Source organism: Sitodiplosis mosellana, unplaced genomic scaffold (assembly GCF_009176505.1).
Source record: "Sitodiplosis mosellana isolate CC-2019 unplaced genomic scaffold, AAFC_SMos_1.0 Smas_scaffold_6166, whole genome shotgun sequence".
NCBI classification, from domain to species: Eukaryota; Metazoa; Arthropoda; class Insecta; order Diptera; family Cecidomyiidae; genus Sitodiplosis; species Sitodiplosis mosellana.
This window is the reverse complement of record NW_022601407.1, coordinates 787371-812931: the sequence shown is the minus strand read 5'-3', so window position 1 is coordinate 812931 and position 25561 is coordinate 787371. Positions and strand designations below refer to the sequence as shown.

The window sequence follows — 25561 nt, the reverse complement described above, 5'->3', positions numbered from 1 at the left end:
CCTGTGTTGCGACCGTCAACATGGGAAGTTTCAAGGAAACCTCGGAGCGCCGCTGCTATTGCATTGGCTTCTGTGGCCACCGTGGTGTCACCTGTGACCGTGGTGTCACTCCCAAAGGGAGTGTTAATACCCAGCTAGTTTGATGGCCTAGAATGCAAATCCGGTGGAATTTCAGCTGATCCATGTATTTTCAGGATTTGACCTGATTATACCACTTCAATTTCTTATAATACAATATTGTGTTACGCTTATCCATAAGTGGTTCAACTTTAATCATTTTTATTCCCGACGACTCATATTTAAGCAGAGATTACTATGGGATATTTTTATTCATATGGGATAAAAATATCGCATAAAAATAACAGATATTTTTCACGCGTTGTGTTCAACGTTCAACGCGTTCAATGTTCAGAGTCCAAAAATCTCTGTGTGTGCAGAATCGCTATTGTGTATTTATGCGTTTCGTTGAACACAACGCGCGAAAAAAATCTGTTATTTTTATGTGATATTTCTATCCCATATGAATAAAAATATCCCATAGTAATCTCTGTATTTAAGTGCCGCTTTTGCGTATATTTTGTTAAGTTTTGCATTCTATTCCGAAAGCTCCATATAATAACGATCTGGTGTCAACAGATTCCAGAGTACCGTACTCGATCTGGTTCGGCTCACGGTGGTTTTCTTCAATAAACCGCCTCGAACTATCCACTTTATTTTAAATTTCATACAAAAAGAAATGATACAAGTTCAAATAAAATGGAATGAATTTTTTTCTGGTCGGAGTGAATTTATTTGTGTATTTGGCCCGTGAACACTTATACTTGCATCGATGGTCATACATTAAATGGATTGGCAATTCTTTGTATGGGTCATATTTTAAAATAGCGCATATGGCCAGGATTTTTATGACCCTATAAAGAAGATGCATGACTATTGAATTGTAAACTATTTGCCCCTTTGACCAGCACTCTGCATCCACTCTGTTCATGAATGTTGAACACTATCAAAAAGTACATTCTTCTGCATACGACCAATTTTTTTCTTTCTTCATTGCAACATACACAAAAAAAACGCTGCTGGTTCATAATAAAAAGGATTATGATGAAGAAGTATATATGCGCCTTTTTGGTTGCGGAAAAAGTTTTTCTGTCGTCGGTTGAAGGCAGGCGTAAGGCAAACGAAAATATGTTCAAAATGTAATTTTCTACCATGAGACCGTGCTGGCAAATGAACGAACAGAGTTTGTTAATAAAATTGCTTTCGTGCGATTCTTTTCACATTATTCAAGTAATTTTGACTTTGAAAATGAAACTTAATCAGTGTTTGGACGGAATTCAATTTTCGTTCAAGTGGCATTTTCCGAGTTGGTATTGCCGTTTGGCAACGGGCAAAACGAAAAATTAGCCATTCATCGAACGATGACGGGGTTTTCGTGTTGAGTAATGACACGTTTTAGCGATAGGATTTCCTTCAGTGCAGACCAAATGTAAGAAAATTTCATTTGATTCAAAATGTGTTCTGCATCGTAAATTGTTACTACATCAGTTCATTATATATTTGCGAAAATTGTATTACGAGCTAACGTGATCCACACACAGAGCACGAAAGGCTTCCGCTGACAAAAGGATCGCAAATACAAAAAAAGAACAAGAACGATGTCAAATGAAATAATAAAATGCTTTTAAAAAAACACAATTCGACAGAATGACTTGGAGATGAAGTGTCGGTTCTGTGCTGTAGTTTGGATACGCGGATGCGTGTGGAAAGCGCATTTCTCATTTGATATCGATACCGGCACACAAAGGACAAGGGTACACGAGATCCTATTCTTCTATTCTATCTGGTGTCGATTTGAAACAAATGAATGCCAATGTGGCCAAACGAATTCTACGTGACAATACTATAAATGAGTAAGGGAATGTGTAAGTGCACAAAGTAACCAGAATACCCGAACAACAATGAGACAGCTCACCAGTTCCGAGAGGAGGAAAAACTAATTGAAAAATATCGCATTTGTCATTTTATTTACATTCCCAGCAGTGTCAATACCGTCTACTCTCTATTATTCTTATGGAAACTCGGTTGTTCTGTGCGACGCGTAAGGCGTCGGAACATAGTATTATCTAACTTAATGATCTTTTACTTGACTGTTGATGGGTATAATTTTGGATTGAGTTTAAAGTCTTTTAAAAAAATGTGTTTTTCCTTCCATTTTCAGATGTTTGCCTGGATTAGACTAGGAGGAGTCAATGATAATATCCCAATTTGAGTTCAAACCTTCGCATATTAGTAACGAAACAACATAGAAGGTGGGTTTTCTCTCTATTTTTCTGGCACACTCTATCTCTCATACACACACACACATACACTAGGCTCTGTCGGTTGAGTATGTTGTTGTCATTGTGATTCAACCTGTGCTTCTCTGCCATAAGAACCAATGTATTTGACGTGACAGTGAGTAGCGGTGGCGCCTAAATAAGATGTATTAGCAATTTGCGGCAACTTTAGGAACTATCAATACTTCTTGTTGTTGCGAAATTCGTGACAACAACAACAAGTATTGATAGTTCTTTAAAATGCCGCAAATTGCTAATAAAAATTTACATATTATTTAGGCGCCACCTCTATCTTGCGCCGGCCAAAAGGTCTTTATCTTGAAGGTGTGATTTCTCGGGGGTGAATTTCCCAGCCGGTCAGAATTAATCTTCTTCGGGAAAACCCATATTTCCGAATTTTCGGCATTTTAACTCCTAAACGGCTGGGAATTTTCACATTGTGTCTCTGGAAAAGTTGTAGATCGGATCAAGATTAAAAACTTGCTGAAGACTTCATCCCGCTTCATCAACACTTCAAGATAGGCAGGGTGAGTCGAAAATCTCCGAAATTTAGGGTGAAATTTGACCCTGAATGGGTGGTTTTTTTGGGGTGATTTGTTCGACAAATGTTTCAATTTTGACGAGATCTACAACTTTTCCAAAGACACTTCTTAGAAATTTCCAGCCGTTTGGAAATTATAGCCTCCGGAAAATCCGAATCTTCAAACTTCAAACCCCCCCTGGCGACCTCCCCTGTAAAAACAGGAACGTAAAAATTTTTCTGCGGAGATTTGTAGCGATAGTCTATCGAATGCACATAGGTATTTGCAAAAAATTTTGCAACTCAGCATTGAGCGGAAACAACGTTTTTTGTATTTTTCTCGCTCCTGGAAAGAGATAGCGACTAGGTGTAAACTCGGCTTATTTGTAGTTCTTTTTATTTTCTACAATAATGCCGAAGACACCTAATCATTATCTATTTCCAGTAGAGAGGGAAATGCAAAAAACGTCTTTTCCGCTCAATGCTGAGTTGTGTCACTTTTGCCCGCAACTTTATTTGTCTTTTTTTGCTCTTAGTTTTTTCCGTCTCAGTTATAGATAAATAGCTCAAAAGTTGTTCTTTTATTCTATGGGTGCCATATGTATCCATGGTTGAGATTCAGAGGAGAGTATTGTCTGTTCGATCTGCATCAATCAACTGATTAAAGTAAATAACAATTTATATTGAAATCATATATATAAAATATGTTTTGTTTTGCATTACTTCTACCAAATTTGTATCGCTTCATTCACACCAATAGAACAGTCACAACATACTAAAAAAATCTCTGTGATAACTTTTGAAGTTATGTTTTTTAGAGAAAAAAATCACAACGAAAGTAAATGAACTGTCGAGATTTGAAATACAGAAACTGAAGAGTAGCTTCAGCTGAAAGCGGAATCCCGTGAGATTCTCCATGTTCAAAATTGGTAAAACCGCATGCTGGAAAGATTAACAAATCATATTAATGTAGCAGACAATGGTGGCATTCGCATTTAATGCGTTTATCGTCCGTGCAAACTTCTTAAATGTCACGGCTAATGTTATTTCTTTGTTTGTTTTCACGTACTTTTTCATTTCGTTTGCATTGTGTTTGTACTTTTCCATCACTCTCTCTCGCTCGAAAAACTCTCTCTCTTTCTCTCTCTCACTCACTCACTCACTCTCTCTAGCTCTCTCCTTTATTTGATAATACAAGATAATAATGTTTGCTCAGCGGAAAAACAGCTTGAATACGGCGAAACGACAAAATAAAATGGAGCGCTACAATGCAAAGATAAAGAAGAAAGTTTCTGTGTGAATGTATGCATCGGAGAAAGAGGAGCTAATCGTCAAAATACGAAACAAAACTCGGTCGTCATGTGAACGAGTGACAGAGCTTCTATACTCGACGCTGGTCATTCAGCGAGAATCCAGTGTTGACTCGATACAACCAAGCTTGAGAAGACAACGAAAACGAAGAGAAAAAAAAGTAACGAAGTTACAGTAACAACAGCAGTTGAACAGTCATCTAACTTAAGCTGAAGCGATTAGATGTAATTAATAGTATACTTACGATGTTCGATGCTTTCGATTGTTTGACAGGTTTGGCTTTTGTTTTGTGCGTGCGTGTATCTTCCATGTCAATATCACTTATTCCTATACTTGATTCCTCGCCTTATTCTTCTTCCTCTGTCACTCGTATTGGAAAAGAAAGCAAGCAAACGAGTGAAAGAGACAAAGACATAGAGAGAAAGACCGCTGTTTGTTGGAGCTGCTGCTGTTTGCTCCCCCGATAGTGGCGTCGGAGTTTATGGACCAATCGTAAAATAGTATTAAAAACGTATTTCTATTTTATTTACTTGCTTGTTTAACGGTATATTGTGTACACATGCATCACATCCGGCGGTAACATAGTATAAAACGGTAGACGCACAAAACAAAGGCGCCCTGAATCGATGGACAAAGAGAGCGAGGACATAAGTGGAAATAAGATCCAAATACATTGTGTTCATTTTGATTTGTTTTCTATAGCTCTTATATTTGGTGCTAAAATCGGCTTTCCTTCTCTTCTCGTTCTCACAATTTCGAACGAAACACTCGTCTCCATCATTTTTCATCGTTTTCACGCCGTATCGATTTTTATTGCGTTCCAAGTGTGACAACGTCCCACATTCACATATATCGAATTATGCAGAACAGTTTTAGTGAAGCGAGAAGGTGTACAATACAGACATCGGCAAACACAATAAAATACAGATAACAATTATTTGCCATCGATGCACTGGGACTATTTATCGTGTACGTTTGGCTGTTGCTATGATTGTCCACATATCCAACGTCTCCAATGTGCGAAATAAACATTTGGCATCTGTATTTAATCAGGAACAAACTTAATTCCGAACGTAATCGCACCGATTTCATTATTTATCAAAGTCTGCATCGATTCTATCCCACATGTGCTTGTTGTCACACATAATCGGCTCTTTTATGTCGTATAGAATGGAAATCCTAACTAAGTTCTCCAAGAACTATCGAAATCGTCTAAATATACAAACAATGTATTTTTTGACTTATTTTCCATTTTAAATCTAACCAAACGAAAAACGGAGAATTAACAAAAAAATAATATGACAAGAAATTCGAAGCAAAATGGATTTCGAAAGAATGCCTAACCTTAATTTGGACTTATCTGGATGGATTTTACCAACATAGTCAATTAAAGTTTTATTCCCCCAATTTAAACCAGATTAAACACATTATCATGTTCAATCCCGTTCATGTTTGAATACTTTCGGTCTCCTTTTCCCCAGTTTTTTCTTCTTCTTTTTTTCAGATCTAGATTAAGCTTTAAGTGTAAGAAATACATGGAGTTCACGCTGACTTACACAAAGCTTATGGTAAACAATTGATAAGAAATTTATGGGCAATTGCTTAGTGATCCGAAAATTATCTTTTTACCACACATCAATAACATTTTTCGTTGCATTGTATTGTATTGTATTGTATTGTATTGTATTGGGCGGCTGTGCTTTATGAGTCCAATCCATCTTTTATTTTGCCGAACACAAAAGGCTGTAGCACGCCGATAATCGCTTAAAATGAACCCAATCTGTCTCACTCCATACTTGGTATAAAAAAATAACGAAATCCATCAGGTTTAGTGTTTTTATTTTTCCTAGCGGATATGCGGAGTCAACTTAAAATGAAATTTATAGCGGAATGGCCAATCATACGTCGTTTGTGACAGTTTAAAGACAGTTGCACAGCGGTTTTATCAATTAGGCAATAGCACATAAACCAAATGGCCAGAATAAAACCGTCAAAAAGTAATAACAATGAGTGTAAAATAAACGAAGGAGAAACAATTGGCAGGACCGATTTCAATTTATCTTTTGATTAGCGTCGTTCATACGACGAGTTTTGGGGCGAGAATGTGTATACGAGAAATGTCGCAGGTGGTCGTAATTGATGAAAAATTACGATTTCACCTATTTCATTTGGGCGAGACATTTTGTAGTACTCAGCAGTTTCAGTTGGAGTCGCTCTTCCAATTTATACGCAACGATGCTATAAATGAGATCTTTAAAATGCTAAATGGACCGCGAAAGCATGCGACACACACACACACACACGCAAAATGCAACGCCATTTTGTGACACATACACTGCCAACACCGACGATGATATCCATTCATTACAGCGACTTTATTATTTTCGATGGTTTATGCTTTGCCGGCGTCAAAACGACGTGCGTAAGTGTTCTTGGAGCTAGTTTCGGTGTGCCTCTGGTTTTTCAATTCCATCGTCGCTCCGAATTGTTAAACTCGCAACTTTTATCGCATTCGCTCTTTTTCACATTTGCGCCGTTTAATTTGATTAAATTTTCTCTGGAATTTCAATGATGAATACCATTTTCCCAACACAGGCCATCGATTGTCGAGTGTATTTTGGGTATTTTTCCCAGAGAACTTCGAATGAGAACGTAGCAATTCCAATGAAATAATCATGAAAAATGCACCAAATATTTAATTTAAATCAGTAAATTTCGATTCAGGTTGCGACAAAAAACTACGCTTGCTTTTGATGAAAACGATAAAATCATAAGAGATCATCAGCAGCTACTAATATTTATTTTGGGCTCTATCAATTGATATTGTACATTACAATCAAACATCTAGCACCACATGGAACAGCGAAAATGCCATTGGGACGATAATAGTGAAAGCAAGGCGACAAGTGCCGCTGCTTGTCTTCACATCGTTGTGCTTATAGCAATTTATTCAATGTTTCCATTTTCCAACTGATTGAATTATACACTTTTTGAGTGCGCTATTTTCGCATCGTAGTTTAACTCATTTAGGAGTAGAAAAACCATTACCACATCAACTGTGGCTGATAGAGAAAGAAGAAAAAAGAAACACGCGCGCTACAAACAAAGGAAAAGAACCAAGTGTCTCGCTGTTTGGAGTGGGTGAATATTAGCTGAAGCTACTGGCAATTTTCAGAGTGTGGTGCATACAATCGCAATGGCAAGTACGGTGGAAAATGTTAACTGCTGTCATCATCAGAGCGATTTGTTATTATCTGAAAGTAAATGAGAACGTAATTGTCGCGAAAACGAACATCTACAGCGCAAAATGTTCAATGCGTCATAATTTTATGGGTTAAAATGTAATATGTAATATCGGTGCTCATCGCCAAAACGGAAGGTGCTTTGGCTGCTGTACGCTGTGACTGGAGATGCATAATTTTAAGTAAACATCATCAACTCCTCATCTGCTTCTGTTTCCATTCCGTCTCTTGTTTGATGACATATATTTACAGATAAAAGCATTTTTTTTCTCTCGCTTCCTTTCGTCACCAACGTTAACCAAATAAAGACATACACTTTGAGCCGTCTGCAGTGTAATGGATTTTTACTTATGTCGTCTTTTCGAGTGAATTATGTTCTAGAATAAGTTGAAGATGTGCTTGATGATGAGAGAGAAAAAAATGCCATCAGCAGAGAAGCTGCAAGAGCATCAGCACCAAGATTATCGCATAACGAATATTTTTCATGGTTGAATACATTTGTAAGGCACTAATATGATCGTGACTGAGTGCAAAATCCACTGAACACTGAATTATCACCGCAGCCAAACATATTAATGCACATGTGAACACAAACATTTTTGTAGGAGATTTACAAAACCACAAGCGTGCGCGCACACGCATTTAAAAATCCAAATTTATCATTCGCTTTTTACCAACTTCCAACTCTCAAATTTCAAAATGTACACTTTTTTTTAATTCGAGTAAAGCTTTTCAATTTCGTCTGCTTTTTTATTCGCCCCTTCCCAAGTTTGCAAACGAATTCATTATTTTTCGTGTGTTTTTTTCCTCCACAATTTTTCAGTATGAACGAAAGCATTTAATATTCCTTGTGCTAATGTATTTTGCATAAAGTAATCGCTGTTAGATATTGTAAAACGATAACGGGATTTGTTCGGATATTCCGAGCAATATAGAATTCAAAATGAAATTATGCTTTTGAACAGCCATTTTTATGAGCAAGCGCTAGCGCATGGATGGATTCGTGCATTTTTCGCACTCTCGAAATTGTAAGTACAATTTGCGTCTTTCGGGTGTGAGCGTGTCGTGCAAAAATGAAAATCCATTAAGTTATCCATTCACATTGGATTGATACGTGATGTGCCACGCATCGAAAATGAGGAAAAAAAAATTCGCGAATGAAACATGTTATGAGCACATCTTAAAATCACATAAACCGGGTAATTTAACGCTTAGTTTATTAAATTTATGGCGTTGAATTCGTTGTATTTGTGTGTGTGTGTGTGTGAGTGTATGTATGTGCAATGCGGCCCGGGTCACAAAATTGAGTGTGCGTCGTATTGATAACATATCCTTCAATTATTATGTAAATGAAATCTCAAACACTCCCACGGAATCGGCATTGTACCATCGATTCACTACCAAAAATATATCGCCCTTTCCACCGATGAATATTTGACAATCTCGATCGATTCTAGGTTGCAATGAAATTTTGATCAGAGTAAAACGACTTGCTATAAATCCAAAAAAGCAATCTCTGTATCGAAGCTCAAAATCTTTATCCAATGAACAATTGAACATACTTCTCGGATGAGAGCTACATACGTACCCCCATTATTACGTAGGAAAACACTCGGGTTCAGACCATTTCATTCGATCAAATGTTTTATCTAATTAAAAAGAAGAAGAAAAAAGAACAATGTAATAAATTGGTAATCATCCAATGCAAGTATCATTGCAGTCAATCTCATTATTTTTAATAAGACTCTGGCAATTTCGAAACGCTCAAGTCGAACAAAATGAAAATGTATCGCAATCATATTGAAACTGTCATCGAGATAATAGAGTGTTTTATTGGCTGTTATTTATAATTAACCTAATTGACATATTTATTGTGAAGTCAATGTGATTTATCGCTTGTGCACGGGTTTGGATTCGATTTTTCATTGGATTGCGCGACCAATCCGAAACACTGACCGTTTCGAACGAGGAAATAATTCAAGAAAACTTTCTACCACTCACTATTCGCACACATTGGACACAACATGAAGCAAAAATTTTTTTGAAAGCAGAATATTTGCTTTGTTCAACACACTATATATATATACACGACACATACAAACATGCTTCGGTGGACGTTTAACATTTGTCACGGATTAAAGTCAGCAAGCATATATTTCAGAAATACCTCTAATGCAATTCAATCCGGTATTTGAGCCATTTTTCCTCTTTCTTCATGTTCATGTTTCACATCAATCGGTCGCCCACTTCGGAGCATCATATTAGATTCGGCCATAAGAATGAGTCGTAAAAGGGGTTGCGTTAGGTTTTTATCCGATGAATTTGAATTGACTGTGAAATATTTCACACGGAGTGTATAAAAGTTTTTAATATTGTCCGGAATATTTCAAGAATATTTCATGATGGATGCAAGATTCCATCACCAGAAAAACGTCGAAGAAAAGCAGAAAATTTTGCTTGGCAAGACGATATAACCATAGTGAACTAGTGTGGCCAGTTCCATTTCGAATTGTGAAAATATTCATTCCGGCACTTTATAGACCATTCAGATTGAAAGTGCTTTAGTCAATGTGACTAAAAAGACAACACATTGGAATTATTACTGGGTGTTGACATTTTGATGGCGCCAACAGCGCATTTCATTGGACATAAACATACGTAATATATCGGGGACGTGAGACTTTTGCCCCGGGGCGAATTTCGAACACAGTATTTACCACCTAACTTGATCGCAACATCATCACAACCAATTCTCTGCATCACTTCAACAAAAATATTTAATTCTTTTTCTCTTTTTGGGCAATAATCCAGCACTTGAAATATTTTGCAAGTTGTAAATCATGGGAACCAATGGTCTTGAAAGGCCATTAAACTATTCAAATGAATATAAATGTATTGTGTGCATTTTTGTTGAATAAAAAAATAATAAAAAACCTTTGGCATTCAACACAATTTTATTGTCACACATTTGCTTTGATTTCAATTTTTGAGTTTTCTCTCAAGCATTGTTTCGATTGTAAGTGCCCGAGGATTTTATGAAAAATCACAATTCACTCATTCCTTGCATTTTAAATGAGCCGTACATTTTAGCTGGCGCACCGGAGGATATATTTTCAAGAAGATTTTTCGTTTTGCATCCGAAAGAAAGCTCATGAATTGTTTACCCAGTAAAAACTACGGAGGAAACATTTTTTATACAGTAATGTATTTCCTTGTTTTATCCTATTGTTCAGTCCCACATAACAACGGCCGTTGGAATTTGATTATGATTTTTCGTCAATCTGTTACGTTTGTGGTGCATAAAAAAAGGTTGCTGCATGTTCGTTACAAAATTCGTTGTAGTTCTTGTAGCATTGGGGGCGTTGGCAACCACTTGAGAGAAGGAAAGCTTTTATTTCCAAAAAAATAGAGAAGTTCATCGACCTCTGTGAATGAGAGGGGAGCCAATCTGTACTTATGGCATCGTTATTAATGTCAAGTCTTTTTTTATATAAAAATGATGCTGTATTAAATTTTATCCTAGTAACGAATACGTAGCAGCTACAAAAATCCAAGTAATTTGTTTCAATTATTTTTATACGCATCAAGAAAAAATAGGTAATAATAATAACATGTTCAGATAATGAAAGTCTATTGCGTTCGTGTGTTGGAATGAGTATTATCCTGATTTTACCGTAATTGGAACACTTGAACCTGATTATGATTTTGATACTGGTATTTTAGGACAATAAGCCCATAGGCAAGAATGTGGATGATCAACAAACGATAGACAGAGCAAGAATACACATTTATTTAGATTCACCTTTGCACTAAACCGTATACAATTAGAAATATATCTCCTCTCATAGATGAGCAAATTTTTATCATAAATGACTATTTTACGAACAATGTTTGTCTATGTATACGTACCTAATTTTGGAATGAATATATCCGTCGACTGAATTCGCAGCCAGATGAGAATGCATGTTTGCGACAGTAAATGATGCGTTATTCGTTTAGTTGGCATGTTGTTTTTGACGTGGTTTACATCCATCGCACACAATTCGGAAAATAGCGATTTGTCAATTATTTGACCAGTCAACGATTATATGCAGCCATAAATAAAACACTGAAAGTTTACGAATTAGGCATGGATTTGCCTATGTAACAAGAACCGTAAGCGTTGACCCGATCTGATATGATATTTGGATTTTTGTATTGATTCGACAAAAGTCGCAAAGACATTGTCTTTATTCCGACGAAATAAAAGTTGGTAAAATTTCTACGAAAATATGATATGACCAGAAATGAAACGTAATAAATTTGAAGAGGATGAAATGTGCGAAAAAACATGCATTCCAAAGTATTCGAACGTTTGGGACTCATCTTTCAATAGTTTGGTTTTTTGGTAACGGTTTCGAAAATCTTGTTTGCTGCGCAAAGTGACCGGGGACTTTTTCATGTCTCAATCAAATATTTATTTGAGAGCGTCACATTGTTATACATTAATGTGTTTGTGTTTGCAGTGTGCCTGATGTAGCAATTCGATAACACGAAAGTGAATGGAAAATGAATGGAATGGAACGAGAATGCATTTTCGAGTTCAAGTGAAAAGCTTCTATTTTCGATGTGGTTTTCGTTTGGCTTGTTGAGAGCAGTTGTGAGCATTTGTGAAAAGTAAACAGATTCCTTATCGTTGTCATTTTGTTATCATTCATATGGATGGTGCTTCAGTTCAATATTTACCACGCTTGTCTGTTGCTCAAGACTAAATCGAATGAATGGAAATCGAATATGAAACCGCAATTGCGAAATGTAATAACTGTGAAAATAAGAAAAGGAAACGTTTTATTTTATTTGCCTTGTGTGTTATGTTTGCATTCCTTTGGATGATATTTGAGAAATGTCTGTGTCTCTGCTCTCGGTCGTCGATTCATAAATATACCTGCACAATGTTTACTTTTACCATTTGGATTTCCTTTATTTTCTCAAGTGTTTTTTGTTTTGTTTTGTTCACTCTTCCTCCTCTTCTCTATTTTGCATTCATTCCGTTGAACATATACATCAATTTTGCATAGTCGCAGAACAAAAAGTAAGTTGATTACATTTCCTTTGGTTTTGTTTGTTCGAGTTCGTTCATCATTCCATTCCATCCTATCCTATCTGCACACATACACTAACGCATACGATTGTCTATTGACTCAATTGGAATGATAATGCTGCATCATTCGTTGGTAAGCGAAAAGCTACAGAAAAAGGATAATTCAATTGAAAGCTTGGGGAATATTTCAATTAATTAAAATTGACTGGTATCGGGATTGATCGTCATTGATACTATGAAAATACCGTTTAAAACTCGTTTAAATGCATATCTTACCATAACTACAAACATCGTTGTAATTAAATCAAGCTAAAGCATTTCCGTTTAATCAACTTTTCACATCACCAATAATAGTTTACGATTCAACCAAAATTCGACTGTTTCATTGTCGTTATTTTTTCTTCATTGAAAACGTTTATGTACTATTTTCTTCTCTGCATTTTTGGTGTCCATAAACAATAAAATTCGGCGCCTATACAGCAAAAAAAATATATTAAAACATTCCAAAATGGCATTCGCTTTATCTCACGAATAAATCATTAAAATGCCGTAAAGTGTAAATGAATTGACGTGTATTAATTATTGGATGTGGATTTTTAACACAAAAATTAAATTGAACTAATCAATACAGCCCAGAGTTTATACAGCCAAACACATTTATATTGTAAATATTACTTTTTATTATTTAGATAAATGAATTTTGTGTGATCAGTTGCATTTACCACCGCCAATGAAATTGTGCACACTTTAATGAATGCAATTATTGGATGTGGGCCAAAAACCGTCATAATTTCAATAAATTTAATTATTGACGAAACGTTCCAACATCAAATTTACTCATGGCTTTGGGTGATTTTCAAATTAGATTCACCATGGCATAACATTGCAATTAACTCATATTTACATATTATTCATCATATTAAATAGTTCCAATTGAAAATGAAATTCGTATCGAAACAAAAATCGAAGAGCAAAAAATGCATTTCCAAAGCAAAACCAATAGAAAAACTAATGAATGGAAATGATTCACATCACGAGTGTACTCACAATCACAATTAATATGGCTCAAATTGACCGATAAAACTCAATTCTCATAACCCTTAGATCAATTTAATTCAGCTTTGACTTACACAATTTCCGGTTAAATTGTTATGTAGTTAAACATTTTCCCAGCTGTGCACCAAGAACGCGATCTGGGGGGAAAATGGATTGGTTGATTTCCCTTCTTTGAATTGAGGCTGTGAGAATGAAAATGGCAATACAGCAATAAACATTCTGAAACGCATCAAGAAAATAAATTCGCAAAGATGAATCATGAGTTCTGAATATGCTAAAGTGAAACATGAACTTACATGGGCAGCATAGGAGGTTCATGGTTCACTTTTACGTATTCAGAACTCATGATTCACTTTTGCGAATTTTTTTTCATGATGCGCTTCAGAATGTTTATTCCTGTATTGTCATTTTCATTCTCACAGCCTCAATTGGTAATTCACATTGCGAAATCCTCAACGAGCTCGTATTTTATTTGCAATGCTCAATTCTATCCCGTATGAACGATAAACAAAACGTAGTGCCCAACAACAGAACCAAACCAAAGAATTGCGATGAAATCATGTGAAAGCTAGCGATGCAACGGAAAAACGAACACATACGGCTTGAAAAAAATAGTATAGCGCGTCCACATGCAGCTGCTGTAGTAGAATAATTGCAAATTAAATAGTTAAGAGCTTGAACAAGCATACGTTTTCGATCGATATAGCTGGGCGATGCGGTCATTTCGTTGGTTAATGTACTCCTTCCCATGCCGTGTACATGAGCTGCCGATTTATTTTTCTGGCCGAAGTTTTTCCGGCTATTGATTTTACATCGAAATGGGAAAGAAGTACAAAGTTACATGCCCACTCAACATACGATTTAAATTCGCTTGAAAAAACACCAGCATATTTTTTTTCTGTTGCTCTCTTCGGCTCCATCGTTTTATTGATTTGCTTTTTTCCGTGCCCGCTCACCCGCTCGTTCACTCACTCGTTCAGAACTCTTTATACAAAAAGCTACCGGTTGAGTTTGCTCTTTTGTATTGCAGTTTTGTTTCGCTTTTTATGTCAATTCACTTTGTGCGATGGAGATTTTATACTGCCAAAGCTTATACCGAGTGGAAAATATGCTCATATGTTACGATTGCTCACAGAATTTCCGCTTTAATGGCATTTCAATGATTCAATAAAAACTAATTGAAGAACCGTTCCGTGTTTCACTCTACTCTCAAGCACTTTTTACTCCACATATTTCCCATGCGCATTAAAATTTTACGCTTTCTACGACTTATATTCGACTCTACTCAACTCGACTCCTTAGGCCAATTTCAATTCGCATAAACAATAATGTTCCTTAGACACAATTTAAAACTTGCCGTTCAACTGTCTTTCACAACACTGTACTCTACGATATTTTAATCATATTCGATGGACCCACATTGTCGACGGTTTGCGGTTAAGCGAGCCGAATTTTATGCCGAACAGTTCATTTTATGGAAATCACGCTTCAGTTATCAAAAATTAAACGTGCTTTCATTGGTATGTAAAGCAAAAACCCACCCCAAAAAACTAGCCTTTTAATAGTCGAATCTTGAATTGGAATTTTGTGCACAACTACGACTCAGTGCGTCACAGAAAATGTTTTTATTATAAATAATTTATTGGCACTCAATTGATTGGAATTCTCATTCTAGTAACAATGCCGCATTTACGAAGGAATCTTATGAACAATGATTGGCAATGCTTGAAAATTGATTAAAAAGAATTACTTCATGTGTATGAAAATGCATTCAGTAAATAAATATTTTCACAATCTTGATAAATCCATGCGTTCCTTTCAAAACCATTTCAATTTTGAAGGCGAATCTCCTACCCAACCTACTAGCAAAGTTTAATAATAGAATAAGTTGTTTGACTTTTTGGAGAAAACCCTTTGAATTAGATAAATGAATTCTTTTATTATTCAATTCTCGCATGCTGCTTTGTCGTTTCTCTTATATTTGGGATTTCTTTCTTCCAAAATAGCTATTTTCATGCATTTTCCCCGTTTAACCGAGTGAAAAGTGCCTGGCTTCAATTCCGTATTGACATAAAAAGACAAAATTGATTGCGCAAAAGAAAAAAAAACTATCAAGAGTCAAACGTCAAGAACAACGGCATCGTGCTAGTGGCATGGTTCTGCGGAAGAAAAAATCAATGGGGGAAAAAGCATCGAAAAATAGTTGAACGAAATGAGAATGCGAATATTCAAAGTTCAAACGTTAGACGCGCTCATGATTGCAACTATAACGACAACAACGCACGCGAACGACGGAAAAAGAATCAGCATAAATGTTTGTTATAAGATTTTCCATTCCCTCTATTTCCCGAAGGGATACCATAAAAACTGCAATATTATCAAAAACAATCAAAAATGTACCGACAAGAGAATGAGAAAATGGAGGAAGAAATACGTAAAAGTGTACAGTTCCGGAGATCGCAAGATTTTTTTGTTCAAAAACAAGAGCCGTTGCATGCTATTGAAATGGCTTGAATATCTGATTCAATGCATTGCCATTGTGCCTTGCAGATGCAAACAATGTGTAAATCTGTGACAACAAAGAAATGGCATTAAATTCAGTTTTTGACATTGTTCGAATGATATTTGAGGCGCTTCCATATCTCACGTCTCGGCCTCGCCTCGAGCATACTAAAAGAAGAAGAATCGATTAGATTTTGCTAATTCCAAAATTGATTTTTTGTGTGAAGTCAACCCAAGTCATGGGGAGTCCTGCGCTATCAATTCGTAACGTTTTTGGCTCGTCTTTGTCACATATGATCTTTTTATATTTTAGCTAGTGAACATAGTCGCATTGTGCGAATTCAAAATTGTCAGTGAAGTTACCGGGTTTCAGAAAATGTTTGCCCAATTTCGACAAAGTTTTTGGTCTTGATTTGTTGAGAAAAATTGCTGCAAATTTCATCCTCAGAATCTTTTATCGCCATCTATTTACATCAATCGTCATCATTTGAATTCAGTTGAATAACTTAGGCGAAGTTTGGCCAACAATATTCCGAAACCCTGGAACCTTTACTGGTGAGTGTATGTATGTGTGTGTGTGTGTGTGTGTGTGTGTGTGTGTGTGTGTGTGTGTGTGTAGGAGTGTTTAGTTTGGTTCAGTTCAGTTTGGTGAAATTGCTTTTTGCAGATGGTTATGCTGTGCTGGTTTTTCTCTCATTTTATTCACATCTAAATGCATACGTGCAAATGCACATCACTGTCTTTGCTTCTTCTATGTGTTTTCAATCGCTTTGGATATAACTTTAATGTTTTTCACACACTTTGTCTCTTGCAGAATTTATTTTGAATTTCCGCTGCATGGTATCGTTTCGCTTTGAGCTAACTAAAGAAGTAATTCATGTCTACACACCATCCCCTAGAGATATTCTCCCAACTGAGCGCAAAAAAGAATGCACAACTAAATTTGAACAATATTTTTTCAACTTCATTTTGAAATTGCTTTCAACCTAAATAAGGAGAACTACTGACACTTCGATGACATCAAGGGAAAACCGAATGAATAATGCAAATGTGTTTTCTATTCTGTGCCCTCGTAAATAGTTTCAGAAAATTAGATAGCTATTTGTTCTGAAGGTGATGGTAGAAGGGAAGAAATTTGAACAGAAGACATTTCTATGGTGTAATGGTCGACGAATTATAGGCAAATCGTTTGATTTACCAATCGAGTATGCCTTCACAACACTTCCAATTGATTCGCTGTCTAAAAGCTGACCTGGATAACGTAAGATTGATTGCATTTCTATAAGAAATGAAATGGACGATAGAAATTGCCACTCGAGAAACGATTTAGGTGAGATGTAATTTTTCAAGCTATCAGTCAAATGAGTTTTCAGTGGTTTTAATTTATTCGTTTTGCAGATGACATTGCAAAATAAAATGAAATAAAATAAAAACTGTGAAAACGCTGGACGATGACTACAAAGTGAAAGCGTAAAATATATCCAGTCTCAAAAATATGCATGTGCACCGAAATTATTTTATAACAGCTCTAATTGAAATGTTTCGAGTACGTTTTTTCGGTCGTTTGTGTGCAGCACCAACTCGGCCAATGCTGAGTTCCACACTTTCTACCTCCCGCCGCTTTTACCCTAATCGTTGTCAGTGCAGTGCATTGCAGCCCGAATCCATTCGTTTCCGTGCTGGTTTTTGGCTTTGGCTGGAATGTGTTGCACATTTGTGTGTGGGTATGTGTACTTTGTTGGTGGTCGAGCGGAATTTTGTTTAATTTTGTAATTGTTGTACTGAACCGAAAAATCGTCGTCGGACAAACTCATTCATCATCGACCCCAGCCGCACGGCATACATGTATGCTCATTTAAGAGCGTGTAACGTACGAATTTGTTGCCGCATTTACAAAAACACAACCATTAGTATGCTTTTTGGTGCACTATGATCTACTGAGACTTGCTAAAATGCTAGCCACCCGAAATGACGACAGCCAAAAAAAGAAGTAAAGTGTTTCTGTTCGCAATGCCGTTCGCTCTTTTTACCCATCCGATTCAGTCCTCTCTCTCTCTCTCTCTCTCTCTCTCTCTTTCTCTCTCTGTGTGTGTGTCCATCTATACGGTTTTTTAGGTTGCGCTGCGCTTTTTTTCACATTAACTTCTCGAATCGGTTCTTCATTCATTGTGAGCTCACACTACCCTGTCCTTCTTCTGCATATTTCGTCATTTCAGTCTTTTTTGTAATTATTGTAATGGATGTTAAGCTTTGTGCAAAGATATGCCACGATTAACGCTATAGTTTCCATGCATAAAAATGTTGATTGCATATTCAGCTGGCAGATTTTCGCCTCTCGACATTCTCATTTGTTTCGTTAATTTTTTTTTCGTTTCTGCTCAATACTGATGGAAACTTTCGTCATTTAGTCTTTGAAGTGGCCGTTGCCGTTCATCATACAGCGTAAGAAATAAACTGGTTAGTACAGTTAGCCACAAAGTACGGACGAGATCGAAATTAAGCGCAAAATCTAGTGGATTTTATTGTTATGCTGCGATTCGAGTGTCCGTTGAGACACTACTATTTCTCGCTCATATGTGAATTGTGGCGCGCATAATATTTGGTGATAAGTTTGCAAATGAGCCCAGAGTGGAAGTCACTCCAAAGGCAAATAGCAAAAGCAACGAAAAGCGGTGGCAACGCGTTAAAACCAAGCCATTCATTCTCCGGACGGGAATAAATTGTAAGTTTGTGCCACATTTTATATGTGTGTGTGTGTATAATGTGTGCATTTGCGATGGGCAGCTCATTGGTCAACTAAATTCAATACACATCGGCATTAATGCGCGTTAACCCTCTAATGGTCAGGACCCCCCTTTAACTTTTTGGTTTTTGTGTTACAGTTCCACATTTGAACATTTTTTCTCCTCAATATAATGAAAAACGTCTTAAGAGTACTCTGCTTGACGTTTTTGGACGTTTGGCAAAAAACGTTCAGTGGAAAAAAAGTGCAAATATGAAACTAAAACACAAAAAACAAAGACCGTCTAGAGACGGTCTTGCCCATTAGAGGGTTAACACACGGGTACTATGGCTTTGATGGCGGGTCAGCTTGTCACTTGTTAGACATTAGAGGCAACGTTAGAAGATGGATTATCGTTGGGAATTGAATATAATTTGGAAAATAAATTTTGCGTATTTTCTTTTTTGCATTCAAAGCCACTCAAGACAGACGGCATATGGCAGTGGCGGTAAGGATTGATGATGCCAACGATACGATGATAGATAACGTGCACCAGAAACAAGGCATTGTTATCTAATACAAAGCAACTAGATAAGGGATACAACTGACAATCAGACAATTGAAGTACTGAGCATATAAAAAAATTCACAAAAATGTAAGATTGCCACCGAGATTGGCATGGATGCGCGCATATGAAAAAACGATTGTTTGATATATTTTATTTCTAGCGTGAACTCCATTTCTCATATTTTTATAATTTTATTTTAAAAATGTGATCTCAACAGCAATTCTTGTTCAATCTTTGTGGTGTCGCTTGTGAATTTCACAATGTGAAAGCCGTGGACTTGGTCCCATTTTTTGTTGGTAATGCTATTTAATGCTGTTAATTTCATCTCAGTGGTCCCATTGTGATAACGCCGCTTGTCGAGCATACAAAAAATAATTAAAATTACAACCATGACCCTACAGTTTATTGATGTTATTCTTATACAATAGTATAAGAAGAATGTAACAATACGATATGCTAGTTCTCTATTGCATTCAAAACACCAATATATTATAACATGGATGTTCAATCAACACCTTTTTAATTTTGAAACGAATGAAAAAACTCATTTCCATTTCGGTTTGGTATCCATAAAAGAAACGATTAAATTTATATTTACCAATGAAAATGTCAAGTGAAATTTATTGGGATACGACGTCTAGACCGAATTGAGACTAAGATATTTTGAATATTGATAACGTCACTCCATCGCTCAATACCTTCTATTCGTAACAATGACTGCACCATTTCTGAATTCACCAACAACACTGGAGAAAACATTAAACGTGTTCATTTTGGAAGAAGAAGAAAAAAACTGGAAATTTACTCAAGCATTGGGCATAAAATCTGATTTGTGTTGTTCAGTGTCAAACCTGCGGCGATTCTAACGAAAACAAATGATACCCTTAATTGAAATAAATTACGATTGTTGCTGTTCGACAAGGCAATTCATAGGTAACCACTGCCAGCGGTAGCTAAATTATCAGATTTTTGGGATACAAACACACACACAAATATGGGCGTAAAAAGAAAACTCCATTGAGCTACAAAAACGGGCGAAATAGTCTTAACAATACATTATCGGCAATTAGGGCTTTGGGTTTCGAGAAAATGCGCACATAAGCAGTTGCCATTGAATACATATATACACATACGGTCATGGCATCGCACAAAGACCGAAAAAGGAATATTTCCAAAGATAAATGTGAAGTCAAGTCATTAGATCCCTTTTCACTATGTAGCCGGGAAAATATGGAAGCGCAAGGCAAAAAGAATAGAAGAGCAACAGAGGGATAGAAACAAAAAACCAACGAATACGAAGAGAGAGAGAGAGAGAGAAAGAGAGAAAAAAAACGAAAAACGACATAAAGAAATCAGTGTGTTGACTTTGTTTGGAAAACATCGTTAAATCTGTGTCCGGTCTCGATGCTAACGATGCACAGATAGAAATCCCCCCACACACAATCTCCATTTTCGAACATACTCACACATGTCGCGATATCCAAACAAATGCGACTGCTTATTGAATTAATACTTATTTGAGTCGAAGAAATCTCGGGATTACACCGTTAGCGCAATTGCATTGATGTATCATACAACATAATTTGAAGCGTTTATTCTCATAGTGTGTAGCAACACAGCAATTGGCATTCAGTTAATTGGATTTTGGTGAGAGTGGTGTCGGTTCTTTGTGAGAATCGAACATCGGTCCACCGTATTGTGTTTCCTAATTGATGGGATAGCATTGAATTTTGAAGCCAAAGAATAGTGAATTCATTCAAATTGATTCAAATTGAAGCATCGACAGAGGAAAATTAATTTCTGCATTACACTGTACATATCACAAATCGCATTGATTTGGACGTGAGCAAAAATATTCGAAACACGAAAACCAACTTATTTCGTTCGTTAAAAGGTGATTTTCCGCAGATTTTACTTCTCCGAATCCGATCCGAATAAATTGGTGGTGGTGTTTTTGCTATGGGGTGCATTATCGGGCAATGGTTTGAATTCCAGCATTCAGTTTATGTGCGGTGCCATTAAGTAAGCATTAAATAAATCTCATGTGAATAGTTCGATATATAGATAATGTGCACTGCTGTAAAATCTAAACTGATGAAATGAATTCCAAACTAAATCTCTTATTCACCGAGACTATCGTCGGAGACTCTGAGCTTGAGTTGCAATTTCGAAATACATTTAGTCCCATTTCAATTGAATATTTTTGTTTCGAATGTTTTACTGGAGTTTATTCAACAGAAAATTTTCTTCGTTCTTTTTTCTTCTGCAGAATTGTCATTGAGTAAGAGTTGGTCTTGGTTGTAGGTAAGTGCATACTTTTCTAGTCATTTGTATCATACGCTCGAAATAAAAATGCCATTTGAAGTGGTGAATTGCATTAAAAATGGTCGAAATTATTGAAGATCGTAAGAGGATAATAAAGAAAATAAGCGACCAAGTGCACATAGTATTCGATTATTGTTACAGCTTTAATGGCCGGTATCGCCTTGCCCATGTAACTGACAATAGCAAATTACCAAAATCTATATAACTTACTGCTCCAAAATATGAGGGTACTAGATGCTAAAGCGTCTACGGACATGTACATTGTCCGTACGTTAGGCACCCTTGAAATTTCGATTGTCCTTCCGTTCAATGTATGCATTTTGTACGGTTGATCCATTTTCGTTGCCACCTTTAACTAAATCCTTACGACTGTTTTAGAAATTAGGAATTAGGAATTAATGCTTCAGTATGATTTATCAAAATGTGTGTGAACGCGATAAAACATCCGTAGAATAGCGAGGAAAAAACATCGAATGATAAAGATTGTACAACGTACATGTGTGCACAACTGAGACAAAGCGAAACAACGAAAGGAAAATAAGATAGAAAACGAAACGACTGACAGATAAAAGCAACGTGTAGAGTCGCTTGTTCACTCCTAAATCGAAAGAACGGAAAACAAGTGAAATGAAATAAAATAAAAATCCACATAGAAAGTTGGATATTTGTGCAGAGTAAAGCATACATACATACACACATGTGTAGACAGAAGCGGCGCTCGCTCCTTCCTTTCCGTTTTGCGATACAAGTGTTCAAATTCTCAGCACATCGATTTGTATACCATTTGCACGGTCCAATGAAAATGGGAATAGCAAATTTCGTGCAAACAAACAAAGAAAAACAGCATTTTTCCTCCATATATGTTTTAGTTCTCATACCACATCAACCTCGTTTTCAATTCTTTTCATACATAAATGCATGTATTTTCCTTGTTGGTGATTTCTTTTTTTCCTCTTCCTCTTCTTCTTCTTTTCTCGTATTCTCGTTTTTATTCATTTCGATGGTTGTTGTTTCTTTCGGTACGCTACATTTTATTTTGTGCGTCGCGCGTTATTAAAACTATATGTATGCGGGTATACAACAGAACGCTCGAGATAACTCGTTTTTAACCTATCGATGAAAACAACCAAATGAAAGGAGCAATCTTCGTCAAAGGCTGAACTCATGAGGCGCTGTTCATGAGACATATTTATCGCGCTACTACGCATTTCAAATAATATGTCCCTATCCAAGATATGTTGGCGCTTGGGCGCTCTCATCCAGCAACAACCAACAAAAAAAACGGTATGACTCGAGAGGGAGGAAGGGCGCATGGAGATGAATGTTGTCGCAATCGGAACTGAAAACACTGAAAATAGCGGCAAGAGAAATATGCGAACAACATTGAAAAGTTTTTAAAGTCGAATTTTGTTTCACTCGGATTACCCGCAGTTTGAAGTTTTTCTCTTGTTTTCATTCTATCCCATTGAGTATGCTTCTATGCGTGGCAAAAACATGCACACACACATGCCCGTCTTCCCCGGGGCTGTTTTGCAGCCGAGTCCAAATCGACACTGACAGCCGAATTTCATGCAGCACGAAAACAATCTAATCAAACTCAATCAAAGAACTCGATTCGAGTCGATAGAACCGGATGAAAAAAAAGAGAAAAAGTTTGCAAGAAACGTCGCTTTCAAATCCAAATAAAAGGCGAACAAACAACGAAGTAGATAATTTTCAAATTAAAATAAATGATGAAATTAGGGAACGTGATATTGACACAAGCATCGGTTTGAGATAGCATCGCGATTCGTAGCGAATTTGTTCTTTTCGCATGCAACGCCTTCGTTTTTGAAACCCCAAATCCAGCTATAGATGCGTTAATTGTGAGAATAATGTGTCTATTTGTGGTTTTGAAAATTGACTAATTAGACACGTTGAAAACGCGACATGATCAAATAAAAGCCCTGTGAATATATTAATTTTTTTGGGGATGAAATACGTAGATTCACATCCATTTTATTACTGATGAAGCATCGACACATTCGCTCGACAAATCTTCCGAATCAAATTTAATCTCATCGCTTCCATAGATCCATATCATTTCTGGTTAATTTTATTTATATTTACCCATGTACGTAAAAAAAATGCATCAAACTTAATAAATAGCATGCTTGTGAATACAACAGCAAACATATTGTGTATTTTGTTTGTTGTATCTCTTGAATATGCTAAGCCGGTTTGCTTGCAAACATCTAATACAAAATGTTTATTTAGATAATTTTAATTTAGAATATTTGTGTACTTGATTCATATGGGCGGGTATGTGAGCGCTCGCGTGAGTATGTGAAACGAAAAGACCGTGTGTTCAACAGACACAATATTTGATTATGTTCGAATTTATGTTTGTTGGGCTTTGCATAATTTCCGTATTCTGAAAAACATGTGCTCGGTTTTGTTCATCGAATCAGTAGCAGCAACAACAACAACAACAACAACAACAACAACGACCACAGCACCCATACACTCCACTCTGTGTGTAAATTGATGTTTTCTTTTTGGAGTATTTGCGTATGCATGCAGTGAGTGAATTTTGGTTGGCGCCTTGATCGATAGCCAGAATCTTAGGATAATAATGCATAATATACTGGGATTAATTTTTACTAGCAACACTTTCTTGTGTCATGTCATGGCCAAGCCCACATGCAGTCGTGTCCCACAGCACAAACACTAATAGCGTAACATTCGCATGATACGACGATAGCAAGTTGTCTGCCAACAAACAATAAACAAACAAATAAACAAAGTAGATAACTTTGGAAACTAGAAAAATGAAAATGCACACTTGCCTCAAATTTTTCCATCCATTCTGGAGCATAAGACTTCGTTGAAGATTTCCCTCAGAATGTATCAAACTACATGATAATTATAGCATTTTACATACAATCAGTATTGCTCGACAAACATCGAACTGATGCAAATGCAGCACATGCACACATATGGTCGAAAATATTGGGCACATTCAAAGAACACGATGTTATTAAATCACTTCGAAAGTATTTCGAATTGTCTCGTTTCAAACGTTGAATCAGAATACATAAGTAAGACGAACCATTTGATAGCACACTCCAAATCTCTATTGAAACAATTAAGGAGATTAACGTTGTCGTCCGTTCACCGGGACTCCTCTTTACGTTGACTTCCAGCATAACTTAATGGTACAAAAAGCGGATTATCGTCTGCTTTGATTAAGGGAGAACTCATAAATAATTGGGAATAAACAAAAAAAAATGCCTGAAAAATTTAATATCTCATAATTTGCAAAATGTAATCTGATTTATTGTAATTCAGTCGAATATTCTTTTTTTCATCAAACCGTAGAGAATCTATACAAAAGCCATGCAAAATGAACCACATACATAAATAAAAAAAAACTTGGAACAAAAAAAGTTTTTCGAATAAATAGCAATCTTGAATAAATTTGCTATTACATTCATATGTATCAGGCACACAAATCCTCTTCGAATGCATTTTTTTTTTCATTAAAAAAAGCGCTATTCAACAATGTACAAATATATAAATCGTTTGCATTCATGCAGTGAAAAAAGCGAAATGTTTTATTGCGTGTGTGCAGGTAGAAACGAGAATGATGTCAAGTGTGTTTTGTGATGGAAAACCACAAAAATGCGTAAAATAACGATATACATTGTAGTTTGAAAGGTTTTTGAAAAATGGACTTGGTGGATGGTTCTGTGCTATGTTTACAAATTTATCTTTCATATACATATATATGTATATATATATACAGTTACTCACAAAATTGTTCGTACACCTTGCTTTTCCGAACAAAATGCCATTTTTTCATTAATTTTCGTGACAAATGAATTGTATGAGCACATGATTGTAAAAGACTAACTCTT

At 36.2% G+C, this 25561-nt stretch overlaps 1 protein-coding gene across 3 annotated transcripts in view; it reads left to right on the top strand.

Annotated features, from left to right (window-relative positions):
- The window catches only part of LOC129575048 (ankyrin repeat and BTB/POZ domain-containing protein 2), a 91777-nt gene that overhangs the window by 33059 nt on the left and 33157 nt on the right, over positions 1-25561 (top strand). The window contains exons 2-3 of one of the 3 annotated variants that reach the window (XM_055457867.1): positions 2219-2309; positions 21607-21641. The exons of 1 other annotated variant lie outside the window; for it this stretch is intronic. The gene's annotated coding sequence lies outside the window, so the exon portion shown is untranslated. The remainder of the gene's footprint in view (positions 1-2218; positions 2310-21606; positions 21642-25561) is intronic. One more of the 3 variants, XM_055457870.1, reaches the window with a different exon arrangement.